This window comes from Eptesicus fuscus, chromosome 1 (assembly GCF_027574615.1).
Source record: "Eptesicus fuscus isolate TK198812 chromosome 1, DD_ASM_mEF_20220401, whole genome shotgun sequence".
Lineage (NCBI taxonomy): Eukaryota > Metazoa > Chordata > Mammalia > Chiroptera > Vespertilionidae > Eptesicus > Eptesicus fuscus.
Window position 1 is genome coordinate 112,388,903 of NC_072473.1, and position 13,384 is coordinate 112,402,286.

Below are 13,384 nucleotides of genomic sequence, written 5' to 3' on the forward strand. Positions count from 1 at the left end.
ATGTGATCTTTCAACCTAGGTCCAGACAGACATGAGCCATAGTCTCTACCGATTATGTTGTTACACAGACACAGACAGCACTTATTTTCAGAAATAAACACACACACACACACACACACACACACACACACACACACACACACACACACGTCAGTGTGCAGGTGTGTGCCTTGGTCTTTCTTAACATAATGGAGTGGAAAATTCTGCTGCATGCATGCAAGGGTCCTGAGTTCTAGTCCTAGTTTGGCCATGAACTTGCAGTGTGACCTTGAGCAAGACCCTTAATTTTTCTGAACTTTCAATTTCTCATCATTAAAGAGAGAACTGCATGATATCCAAGTGCTTTCCAGAGTGAAGATTTCCCAACCTATGAGTAGCACATGGCAAATCTGACAGTCTTAGCACAATGGCTGAAATAAGGTTGTTTTCATCCATCCTGTGAATAATAAGCAGCCCTTTTGGCAGGCAAAAATGGAAGGAAAGAAGGAAGGAAGGAAGGAAGGAAGGAAGGAAGGAAGGAAGGAAGGAAGGAAGGAAGAGAGAGAGGAGAGGAGAGGAGAGGAGAGGAGAGGAGAGGAGAGGAGAGGAGAGGAGAGGAGAGGAGAGGAGAGGAGAGGAGAGGAGAGGAGGGAGGAAGGGACGGGGGGAGAAAGGAGGAAGGAAGGAGACAAGGAAGATAAGTGGGGGTGATAGACAGAAAATGGAAGGGAAAGTGAAGGAAACAGCCCTGCAGCATCAGGGAGGTGTACCCTAGGACATGTGTGAGCTTGTTAAGATTTAGGAAAATGGGGGTCATTTGGGTCTGGGGAGCCTAATAGAAATTAGAAGAAAATGAGACTCAAGAGTATTAAATGGGAATCTGCATTGCTGGAGAATGTATTTGTAACACATATAAGAAACAAAGAGCTTGCATCTAGGTGACAGGATAAGATTTGAGTTTGGATGGTGGTCACATGGTGTAATATACAGATCTTGTAACATAGAAACCCATACCTGAAACCTATATGTTCATATTAACCAATGTCACCCCAATAAATTTAATTTAAAAAGAATGTATAAAGAAACTCTACAAATGAATAAGAAAAGGGAAATCTGGCAGGAAAAATTTGGACAAAATATTTAAATGGAAATTGTACAAAAGGCCAATAAACATAATTGAAAAGTGCTCAACCTTATTAGTCACCAGAGAAATGCAAATAAAACCACTATGAGATAGCACTGCACACCCACCAGAATTATCACAATTATAAAAGCTGACAATACTAAGTGTTGATGATAATTTGGAGCAATGGAAGAGTGTAAATTGGCATAACACTTCGGAAAACTGTTTAGCAGCATCTACCAAGGTGGAACATGGGAAGCCCCTATGACTCAGTGGTTCTGTTGCTAACAGAAATGCATGCACATGTACATCAAAAGTCAAACAAAAATATCTATAGTAATGTTAGTCATAATAACTCCAACAGGAAATGGTCCATATATTCATTTACAGAAGAATGGATAAATAAGTTATGACACATTCACAAAAGGAAAAATTATACAAGAATAAGAAGGAACAAAATAAATTTCATGCAAGAACGTGGATGAATCTCACACACAGAAATGTTGAATGAAAGAAACCAGATACAAGAGTATATACTAAATTATTATATATAAATCACTAACTGGTAAAACTATAGTGGTTAAGGATGAATGCTAAGGAGCACAAGTATAAATAAAAACACAGAAGTGATTTATACAGAAGTCAGAATAGTTTTTAACTATATGAGGGAGGAAAGATGTTGTGATTAGGAAAGGGGCACAAGTTGGGCATCAGGTGTGCTGATATTCTATATTTTGACTGGGTGATGGTTAACTAAGCTATACATTTATAATTTATGTACTTTTCTTTATGTATGGTATATTTCACAAGCAAAGGAAAGCTTTAAAAATACAAATGTAGAAAAAAGTATAAAACAAATTTTTGTCTCAGACTAATGTGTCTCATTCCTCTCTGTATCCATCTGCCACAACTCTCCATCTATAAAGCCAGTTTGACCCACACTTGTACCTAAACAGCCATCAGCCATTTGACTGAAGTCAAAGATACTATGCCTGCTGCTACTAGGCCCCTTTGCATTATTCCCATTCTTGAACTATTCCTGTTCCATTTCAATTTTATCTTTCTTCTGAGTCATTTATTTGCCTTCTATTTTCAGCCTTGTTTATGTCCTTTGAGCCAATGACTGAGTGAACCAACTGGGTTTCCTTTGCTTGAACCTCAGCAATCCCTCTTTCTCCAAAGACTTCCATATCTATTCCCTTCACTGTGCAGCTTCCTCTGCTCCTGGCTGACTCAAGTAGGTTATCCACCCTCACACTGTCCCCACATGTTACAGGGCTAAAGGGCCTTATCCAAAATTCTTGGGGCCAGATATGTTTCAGAACTCATAATTAGGGGGATTTTATCAGGGTAATCCTGTGTATTTGCCTTTGTTACATATTTCTAGTTGGTTGTGCCATAGTTCCCCAAATACACTAATATTTCTATCATGAAATACATGAATATTCATAATAAGTGAGACAAATAAAATAAAGGCTATCAATATTTTAATATAAGTTCAAATGAGTGCTAGCATCAAACTTGTGAGAAAGTTTTTTTTCAGAGCTTTATGTTTTGAGAAGTACAAATAAGAATTAATAACCAACGGATGCAAAACTCTGGGGGGTGAGGGCATATATGGGAGTGGGGTGGGGGGTGGCAATGGTAAGATATGTACACATATAATACCTTAATAAAAAATGAAAAAAAAAGAATTAATAACCTGTAGTAGGAACCCAATGCTTGATGGATAGATGGAAGCATGGATGGATGCAATGCATTGTGTATGTTTATCCTCCCAAATAAGTGACAAAGGTGTATTTATCAAGAGTTTTCAAAGCTTTAACCAAGAGTTCCCAATTTTCGGCACATTAGATTCCACTGCTGGCAAGAAGAACACTGTTAGTAAAATCCACCACATAAGTCTGCTACCTCATCATGAATGGCCTGCCTTGCTTCAGGTGACCACTCCTGTGCATAAAACATCCAGCTTTTTTCTTGAGTATGCGTGAAGCAGGCTTAACTAGAAGGGAAAGATGAGCATGACAAATACCTGGGTCTATTTTGTTGGGTCCAATGTGAAAGGAATGGATGGGCTGCGTGTATCTTCAGGTGGTCCTCCTTAAATAGTATTGCTTTTAACCAGGCTTTGCAAAGATATTGAGTGGCAGTGAGTTTGAAATTACCCTCCCCAGCAAGTACTCAGTAAAATGAGTTTATATTACTAGTTAAGGATAAAGGTAGGAGTTTTTTTTTCCAGTCACCTGGGGATAAGGGTATTATATCCTGTTTTTCTGGGATGCTCCAGAAGCAAAGCAGGGGGTTCCAGAAGATACTATCAAAGGACTAAAGCATGAGTCAAAGCCAAGCCTTCAGGATCCCCTACCCAAGACACAGCAAGGAATCATGGGAAGATTAAACCAGAGAAAATCACAATGCCTAGAGGGCAAACCCAAAGGGGAAGCTGTATTTGATGAGAGGTTAAAAGGCTCAGACTCAGAGCTCCAGGGTATTGGGCTGTTTGCTTCCAGAAAGTGGAGGTAGAGTTACTAGTTGCTATCTCCTATAGCAATGCCCCAGGCTTTCAAATTTAAAACAAGGGATAGGACTTACATGATCTCTAAGATCTCTTCCTGCTCTATTTTACATCACCCATTAATCTATTCTTTTCTTTTCAATTTTTTATTGAATTTATTGGGATGGCATTGGTTAATAAAATTATATAGGTCCCTGGTATGATTTTCTTTTAAAAATGCTTATGTTTCCTCATAAAAGTAAAGCATGCTCCTTGCTGAAAATTTGGAAAACCAGGTACATATATGAAAAGTTTATACTCACCTATCATTTCCGCCCTTGCAATTTGAATGTATTTCCTTTCACTTACTTGTTTTTATTTTCCATCTCTTTATAAAATTGTTATGAGTGTTTTATATTTAGAGTTATACACTTAAATATATTGTGAGCATTTCACAAGTCATTACACAAGTTGATTCTAGTCTAATTTGTGCACAAAACATCATGGGGCACACTAAAAAGTCTAAAATGTGTACCTTCCCCTTAGGTAACTTACAACTGGTTGAGAAGATGAGACTGATATACATGAAACCAATAGTGAAAAATAAAAAAATGAAAGAATTAAATGTCATTTCTTGAGACAAATTGGAAAGACAGTAAGAATCCAAAGGAGTAAGAGATTAATGTGGACAACACTAATGAGGAAAGGCTCCCAGAGAAGACAAGGACTTAAGCTGGCCCTTCAAAGTAGAGGAAAAGGAAAATAAGGAAGTCAGAAGCATCAGAGAAACAGAAGCAATGAGGGGAGTCCGGACTGAGCAATCAAAATCCCTTTATGGTTTTGTTGTTGGTGATACAGAGTAGTGCTACCCTTAGCCAGTATTTCAAGACTCTCCAGAAGTTCATCTTACATATGAACAAATAAACCCAGGTCTCTAACCTAAAGGGGATTTAGAGGATAAATGCATAAAAAATAAAGCACTAATATTAATAAGACAGTAGCTTAAGCTCAGGCTTTTTTCAATTTAGTAATTGACTTGCTTCTATGTTGTATCTCGAACAGTGATGGCTCAATTGTCATGGTGTTAGTGGCTAAAGTCCCCAGTTAGACAACTTCTTATTTAGAGAATGGATTGCATGACTCCTGACTCCAGAACCCTGGTAACAGTCAATTCACTACTTTGGGGTGGTAATCACAAGAAAACAGAAATGAAAAGAATGCCTATGGCACAAACCTCCTTCTTCACCCACTAAAGATATAGCTGAAAACTCATTGAGAAAGTTAATCATGCCTTATCTGTGGTCCAAAGAGCTCCCTAGAGAGACTAGGAGTTTCTCAGAGAACGAAACTATGTGGTATGTAGAACAATAGAAAGGTGCCCTTACATGAAATGCCACAGTTCTAGATTCATTTGTGATGCATCAGAAAGTGCCCTTGCCTATGGTCAGGAGACTTGCCACTAACTAGCTGTATGACTTTGACCAAACCCTATTACCTCTCTGAGTTCACCTCAATTTTCTTCCTCATCTGTAAAATGGGAACAATTTCAAAGTTCCGTTTTGGCACAAAAATTCTATGAATCTATAATTTCTTTGGACCATCAAAACCTTTCAGATTTCAGGAATCATCTACAACAATGCAAATAATCCTGAGAAAAGGCTACTTCTTACCCTTGTGTTGCCAGTCACCACCATACCTGGGAATCGAAGTCCTTTGGGAAGCGGGACCAGGAGAGGGAGCAGTCTCAGCCCAAGGGGAAAGGCACAAAATGGGAAAGTGGGTGGGGCCACCAAAAAGTCACCAGTTAAGCAGAGGGAGGCTCTTGATACCTCCTGCTCTATCTGCATCTCCCCTGAGTGCCCAGCAGCAGGCTGTGCCTGACTGCATGCCTACGTAGGTGCCTGCTCAGCACAGTGTGCCCTGGCTGCCAGCATGCTGTTCCAAGCCAATGGGACAACCCTGAGATGAAGTACTCTGGGGCCAATCATAGGTGGAAATATCTCTTTAATGGATAGAGAGACTGCATATTTGGCTCCTTTTCATTGGTTCAGGCCAACTAAAGGCTCCCTGGACTCTCAACAATGCTGAGCCATCAGCCAACAGGAGTGTGTTCGGCTGCTGGATCCTGTTTTCCTCTGAGGCTGATGGGTAGCCTTGCCCAAGGGCTTCCCTATCTCCCTATTGTCATCCCTGACTGAAATTTTTTTTCTATGAAGCACAGAAGGCATTAGCAGTGGGACCTAATCAAGGCAGCCTGATGAGAGGTAGGCATACTGGGGGGCCAGGAGCCATTCCCAAGCCCAGCCCCTGCAGGTGAGTGCAGGTGAACCAGCAAAGGGAAAGAACAGTAGGTAGAGCTGGTGGGAATAGGCACTATAGGATTGAAGCTAAGGGCAGATCCTGATAGAAGAAACTCTTATTACTTCTTTCCCATAAGCCATGAGTATCCAAGTGGCTTTTCCAAAATCCCATGGTGACCTCTCTTTTCTTTTCCTGTACCCCAAGTCAAAGCCAGGAAAGAGTTTCTTCTAAGATAATGAAAAGTTTGTTGGGAAAGGTGTGTTGGCTCTCAATTGGAAGCTATATTTCTTGCCTTAGGATGCTCACAATGCCTAGTGATAGACTTGGTGGCTCTGGACCATGGACACCTGGATCTCATAATCTTTGTTTCTTATATTTCAGACTATAGACTGATGAGTTTCTTATATGCTTCAAGGAAGACTAAGACTATGGTTTCAAGCCTGAATAAACTGGGTAGCTTTCACTTTGCTGACCACTGACACTATTATCAGTGCCAGTCAATGGCAAAGCCCCAAACCTTGGCAGCCATTTAAGCAATGTGTACACAGGAGTCAGAGTGAGAGAGTACAGAGAGTTCAGTGTAAGCCTTCCCTATTTCTGAAGTCATTCATCAAACATTTGCCGAGTGCCTTTTATGTGGCAAGCACTCTTCTAGATGCTAAAGGGACAAAGAGGAATAAGATATATGGGTTTTGATGAGTACCACCAGGGCAGGGCCAAGGGAAGAGTTTGTTTTAATCATTGGTGATTGACCACTTTATGTTGTTTAAGAGATTGACCTGGTGTTTTAGTTGGCTTTGGGATGCTCCAAAACTGGCTCTGGTAAAACCAATCAGAAATGTCTGTGTTCAATACTCTTAAGGTACTCCCTTAGTAAACCTTTCTTTCAGAAAAGATTCTGCTCCAAAATTGCTGTAAGACCTTGGGCAAATCAATTCTCAATTTCATCCTCCTTAAAATAAGGAGTTGGGGTTAGGGGCTGTGAAGTCCTTTTCAAATCTGAGAGATCATCAAGGAGTCTGTAGTAGCAGTCATTTACTACTTAGTATAAATTTAAATATAAATGTGCCTTCTCCTGGGCTTAGCTAAAATTTTAAGCCTATTTTTTTCTCCGATTGTGCAATGAAAGGATTTGTCATTTGCTAAAGAAATTTCAGGGATCTGTCTATACGAAGGAGAATATTTGGGAAAGGAGAATGAGAAGGAAATGGGATATAATAAATATCCCCAATATCCTAACATCCTCTTTCCTTAGGCTGTAGGGCCCTGCATTCTTTTAAGGCTAAGTTACTAATAAAAAGAATGATTAAATAATAAAATCCTCTTTGGGGCTTATAATGCTTTAATACCAAGGAGTTCATATAGCAATGAGCACAAAGGGTTTGGTGAAAAGTTCTGAGTATATATTCCACAGGCCCTATATACAGATTACACAAAAGCATCTTTGCCCATTACTCTTCCTCCACTGCCCCTCTATCCCCAGTCTATTTCAGGTTCCTTTAGAGCCTGGATCTCACTCCCACTGGCCACTAATATTTTGAATTACACAGGTCAGGAAAAGGGACAGCAATTCAGAAATGCACATCACTCCTTAAGTACATTTAATTGTAAAAGACATCTAATCAATCCAGTCCCCTGTCTGAACATGGCAGCTAAAAGAGTTAAAGTAAAGCTTTTGCATTTTATTCCAAACCAAAACAAGAAGCCAAAGGGGGGAGGGGAAGAGGATAGAATCAATGAATCCAATCAATGGTCTATATTAATGTTTCTTATATTGTAGTGCTGATTTGCAGCTCTCCAGGTGCCAAATAGCATCTGGGAAACATTACTCCATCCCCCAATTGACGTAATAATTAGATTGCGTAAATGGCTCCTCTATGCTCACCGCCAGCCCAAGAGACAAATGTTATTGGTGAGCCAATCAATCTCTCCCCCACCCTTAAAGTTTCAACCTGCGTCAGTGATTATGCTGTGGAGGTTGACAGCCACACAAATGAGTGAAACTGGTAAAGATGAATTTCGGGAGTGGATTCTACTGCATTATTTCCAAGCAGAGTGTGTATGGTTAGAACATGGGCAGGTACATGAACAGATACATAACTGGAAATAACACCAGGGACCAACAGAGGGAAAGAAAGCTAGTGACATCTTGTGCAATACTTTGCTTTTCTCTATTCCAGTTGTCTGTTTCATACTTAGATAAATTGAGGAGTTGAGTAAAGTATGACAAGAAAAAGCACTAGTCACTTGGTATTACACTTTGTGATAGGCTGAATACTCCCCTACCCCCAATATCTATATTCTAATTGCAAAAATCTGGGAACATTACTTTAACTGAGACTTTGTAGATATGATTAAGTTAAGGATCTTGAGATGGAGAGACTGTTTTGGATTATACACTGCATTCTAAATACAACAACAAGTGTTCCTATAAGAGTGAGTCAGAGGCAGATTATATACAGAAGGAAAGGAGAAGGCAATATAACCAGGGATGCAGGTATTGGATTGATGTGGCCACAAACCAAGGAATGCCAGCAGCCACTATAAGCTGGAAGAAACAAAGAACAAATAATCCCCTAAAGCCTCTGGAAGGAGTTTGGCCCTGCCAAGATTCTGATTGTGAAATAATAAATTTCTACTTGTGTTGAGCCACACCTGTGGTAATTTGTTACAGTAGCCATGGGAAACTAATATAGTCCTCCATTACTAAACTCAGGCCACAGGTAGAATTATGATCTTCTTGTTGTAGTATGAAGAATATAAAAATGATCCTCTACCCAAAATATGCTTTCCATTTATAACAATACAATGTCAAGCACTAGGAATCCAAAATTCACATGTACATGTCAACATTTTTATTTTGGGGATAATTCTTACTTGCTACTACATTTCAAACAGTACAGATAAGCCTTTATTTTCCATTAGTATTTTTGCATGAATTTATATATCTAATTACCTCCAGCCACCAGGAAGGCCTTGGGGGGACAGGGAGGACACTGAGCAGGTAGGTAAATACAGTAAATATATCTAAATTGAAACCACAATTGGGCTCAAATCAAATCTCTTTTAGTAATAACACTAAGTAGGGCCTTTAGGAAAACAAGTCATGGCAGAACTAACTTAATTTACTCTTTTGATAAGGTTACAAGGCTTGTGGATCAGGAGAATGTTGTAGACAGGATGCATCTGGATTTTAACAAGGCTTTTGACTTAGGCTCTCATGAGCCTTTTGTAGATCAAGTGAGGAAATACAGGCTGCAGGTAAGACTCCAGAGCTTCCAGGAGATTGCTGATATGTAAATCAGGGTCTTTATTGACAAGTAACTGATCTCTATATCAGTCCTAGTCAAGTCATCATTCTTATCCACAATTCACACAAAGATCAAGATGACATTCTCTCTGAGAGTGAGGATGCTGGGAAGCTAGAGGGTCCAGCTGACAGACTGGATGTGAGAATCAGGATTCAAAACAATATCAGTAAACTGGATTACCAGCTGATATCTGTGATATGTAGTGTCCAGCATTAAGAATCTAAAATTCACATGAACAAAGACAGATTTATATACTGAGCAACCATCAGGGTGCAGAAAGTCAAGGGGGTCAACAAGCAGACAGCTCAATGAGACAGAAGAATGGTTAGACTGGTAAAAAAAAAAAAAAAAAAGCTAAATTGAGTGAGAGTGTGCTTCTTTTAGAAACAAGAGACAACCATGCTCCCACTTGAGTATTCCTTATTGTCCAGACCATACTGGAGTTCAGTTATGGGCAAGATTCTTTTTATCCCCCAAATGTGTGTTTTCTTTAAAAAAAAAACAAAACAAAGAAAAACACAACTTACCAAAGTATATAAAGTAAAAACTAGCAGTCTGACTCCCTCCTGACCTCTAACCCCAAAGACAATTATTGTAACAGAATAATATCCTTCCACGCTTGTTTTTCTATGAAATTATTTTATATATAGCTTATTAACACAAATTAAAGCATGATATACATATTGCTCTTGGCCTTGCTTTCTATTTAACAGTATGTCATGGGCATTTTCCCATGTCAGTGTGCTCTTGGCCTTGCTTTCTATTTAACAGTATGTCATGGGCATTTTCCCATGTCAGTGATCATCAGAGCTAATAATTATTGAGCATTTTCTATGTGCCCAGTAAATTCTAAAAAGCATTTCATGTTTTAGTTCATTTAAAACTCCCAATAACCACATGATGTGGGTATTATTATTACTATCTCCATTGTATAGAAAAGAAAACAGGTTCAGAGAACTTTCTCAAGATCACATAGTAATTAAATGACATAGGTTGGATTTGAGTTCAGGCCTCTCTAGGTCCAGAGCCTGTGCTCTTAACATCTACACCTTGCTTCCTCTCAGTATTTTGAGGGCTACCTCACTAAAAAAATATAGCATAAGAGTTGGTTGTAACTGTGTCATAATTCATTTAATCTTATATTAGTGAACATAAGATATTTATAGAAGGACTTCTCAGAACTTTTAATGAGCATTATGACTCTCCCAAAAAGGGGACACAGTTAAGCACTGAACCCAAAATTACCTTAACCATGACATCCAAGGCCTGGAGCATTGGGGATCAAATTTTAGTGTACATCTGTATTACCTGGGATCCTTTTACAATGAAGATTCCCAGGCATCAACTAAAGTACTTCTGATATAGGCAGTTCATGGGCCATACACATTGAGAAATATTGCTGTGTACCATGGAAGTAATCTTTGATGTGGGAAGTAAATATGAGTAGCTATATAACCACTCATTTAGACAGAATAATAGCATGGGTATCTGAGAAAAAGAGAGTCTCTCTTATTCCCTCTTTGGATTGCCTAATCATCTGTATCTAATCTATTCCAATGCCAGACATCCACAGCTCAATGAAGCATTAATTTAAGATTCTCAGTGGTATAAACTCCCAGGGGATTAAGCCAACAGTGGCCATCACACAACTTCATATCCCTCAGTATAAGTATAAGCTAACAATAGGTGAATATTTCTGGGAGTTTATTTTATTCTAGAGGCCCAGTGCATGAAAATTCATGCACTGGAGGAGGGGTCCCTCAGCCCAGCCTGCCCCTTCTCACAGTCCGGGAGCCCTCAGGGGTGGGAGGCAACCCAGAGATCAGGGGAAGGCAACACCCCCATCATACCTCTGCTGTTGCCACTGCTGGCAGTGCAAGCCTCAGCTGACCCTGGTTACCTGAGCCTCGGGGGGCCCTGGGTGGCTGGGCAGCCGCCATCTGAGGCTTGCCTGCGCCTCAGGCCACCCTGGGTGGTTGGGAGGCTGAGGGGACTGGGGAACTCCTGAGGCAGGCACATGGAGTGGCCTGGCCCGCCTTGGGGCAGGCCCAGCCTTGCCACTCGCCTGCTGCCCCAGCAGGGCTGAGGGGACTGGGTGCCACCATCTTGTGGCTGTGGGTGCCGTCATCTTTGAGGATGTGGCAGTCAATTAGCATATTCCCTCCTTATTGACTGTGGGTGCCTCCATCTTTGCGATGGTGTGAGGGTCAATTAGCATAGTCCCCCTTTATTAAATATGATAGATTTGAACTCTTTCCACTAGGACCTCTCCTTTTCAGATTCTGTCATCTATAGAAATATTAAGAACAGTCAAACACCTGAAGACCAATAATTAATTCAAAAGAAAAAAAACAAATATGAGAGAATAATAGTTTGTTTTTTTAATTGTGAGCTTGAAAAAGTACAAGATAACCTATTCATGACCTGAAGTTATATTTAATATTATCAAATGCAATTCACTCTTGAAGGTTATTGCTTTAGGGTCACTTGAGGATGTTTCTGCCCAGTCTCCTTCCTGGCTCCTCCTTGGCTCATCCCTTTAGAGTTAATCTTCTCAGAATTAAGTCCTTGGTCTTTTTCTTAAAGTTTAATTAGAACATCCTATCCTTGGTCCACATCCATGGATACAACTGCTATGGCAATGACCTCTCAATCTACATCTTCTATCTTTTGAGTCTCTGATACACATCCATCTGCATATTAGACATCTCTACCTTGATGTGCCACAGTTAACTACAACTCAAAATCTCTTCCACCATTCCAAAAGAAATACTCTTTCCCCACAAAACATACTTTACCACCTTATCTGCCATCATATGCTCAGTCACATAAAGTAAGCATCTGGGATTTTTTTACTCCCTACTCACTGTCTCACAAACATCCAATTAATCAGCAATTCCTTAAGTTTTTATTTCTTTAATGTTGGCTGAATATATCTGCTTCTCTCCATCCCTATCTCTCACATTGATTACTAAAATAACCTTCCAACTGATTTTCTTGACCCCAAACTATCTGCCACAATTCTCATTCAGGCCTTGAGTCAATGATCTTCTCAAACATTACCTCTTCCAGGAAACATTTCTTGATCCCTCCCAACCAGTGCTCTCTTTGATTGTTCTAAGGAAATATTGCCCCCAAAACCCCACTTAGAAATGCTGATATTATGCCTTCTTTCTATAAGAGGAAATAAGGATAAGGGAGATCAGTGCTTCCATAAATGTTTCCAGGTGTACACTGCTGTGGAGAATCCTGAGGTACATATGTGCCCAAAGGATAGGGGTGTGGGCTTCATGGGAGAAGCCAGCTCTGGGGAGGCCATATTAATCTACCTTAAAACACTGTAAATTTTCTGAATTTACACTTTTTCTTTGGTTTTCTCACTGAAGATGTGACCCACTGTTGCAGGGATTTGGAAAATAAAATGCATCATTATCAAAAATTACTCTTCTTGCCCTCACCAGCTTGGTTTAATGGATAGAGCATGTGCAAGTGGACTGAAGGGTTGAGAGTTCAAGTTGGTCAATGGCACATACCTGGGTTGCAGGCTTGATGCCCGGCCCAGTCGGGGCATGTGTGGGAGGCAACCAATTGATGTTTCTCTCTGATATCGATGTTTCTCTCTCTGTGTCTCTCCCTCTCCTTTCAACTTTCTCTAAAAATCAATGGAAAAATATCCTTGGGTGAGGATTAACAACAACAAAAATTACTCTTCCCTAAAATAAAATATTAACTCTTTTGGGTGGTTAATTGTATTATCGGAATGAACAGCTCATCCTCTTTCACAAGGGCTTTAAACCCTGATTGCTTAATAAGTGCAGGAATTATAGTTAATCTAGCTCAAAATTTAATTATGATGAGTCATACATCACAAAGCAAAGCACACAGGGGCAAAACTCTGGTGAAGTCATGTCCAACTGACCTTGACCCCATGCCTGCTGGCTCTTTCTAAGTGGGAAATTGGAAATCCTTCCTGTTTGTGAGATAGCAGGGCCATCCAAAAATACCCACCCAGGTCTACCTCAGAGGTTTTACAGGAATGCCTACCTCAATTAAATCTCATCATGAGAAAGCCCAGAAGCAATTTTCCCTCTGGACATTGCCTTACCAGATCTTGTTAGATGATTATGCAGTTGGATTTAAAGAACACAACTTACAGTGGATCCAGGCCAGAACATG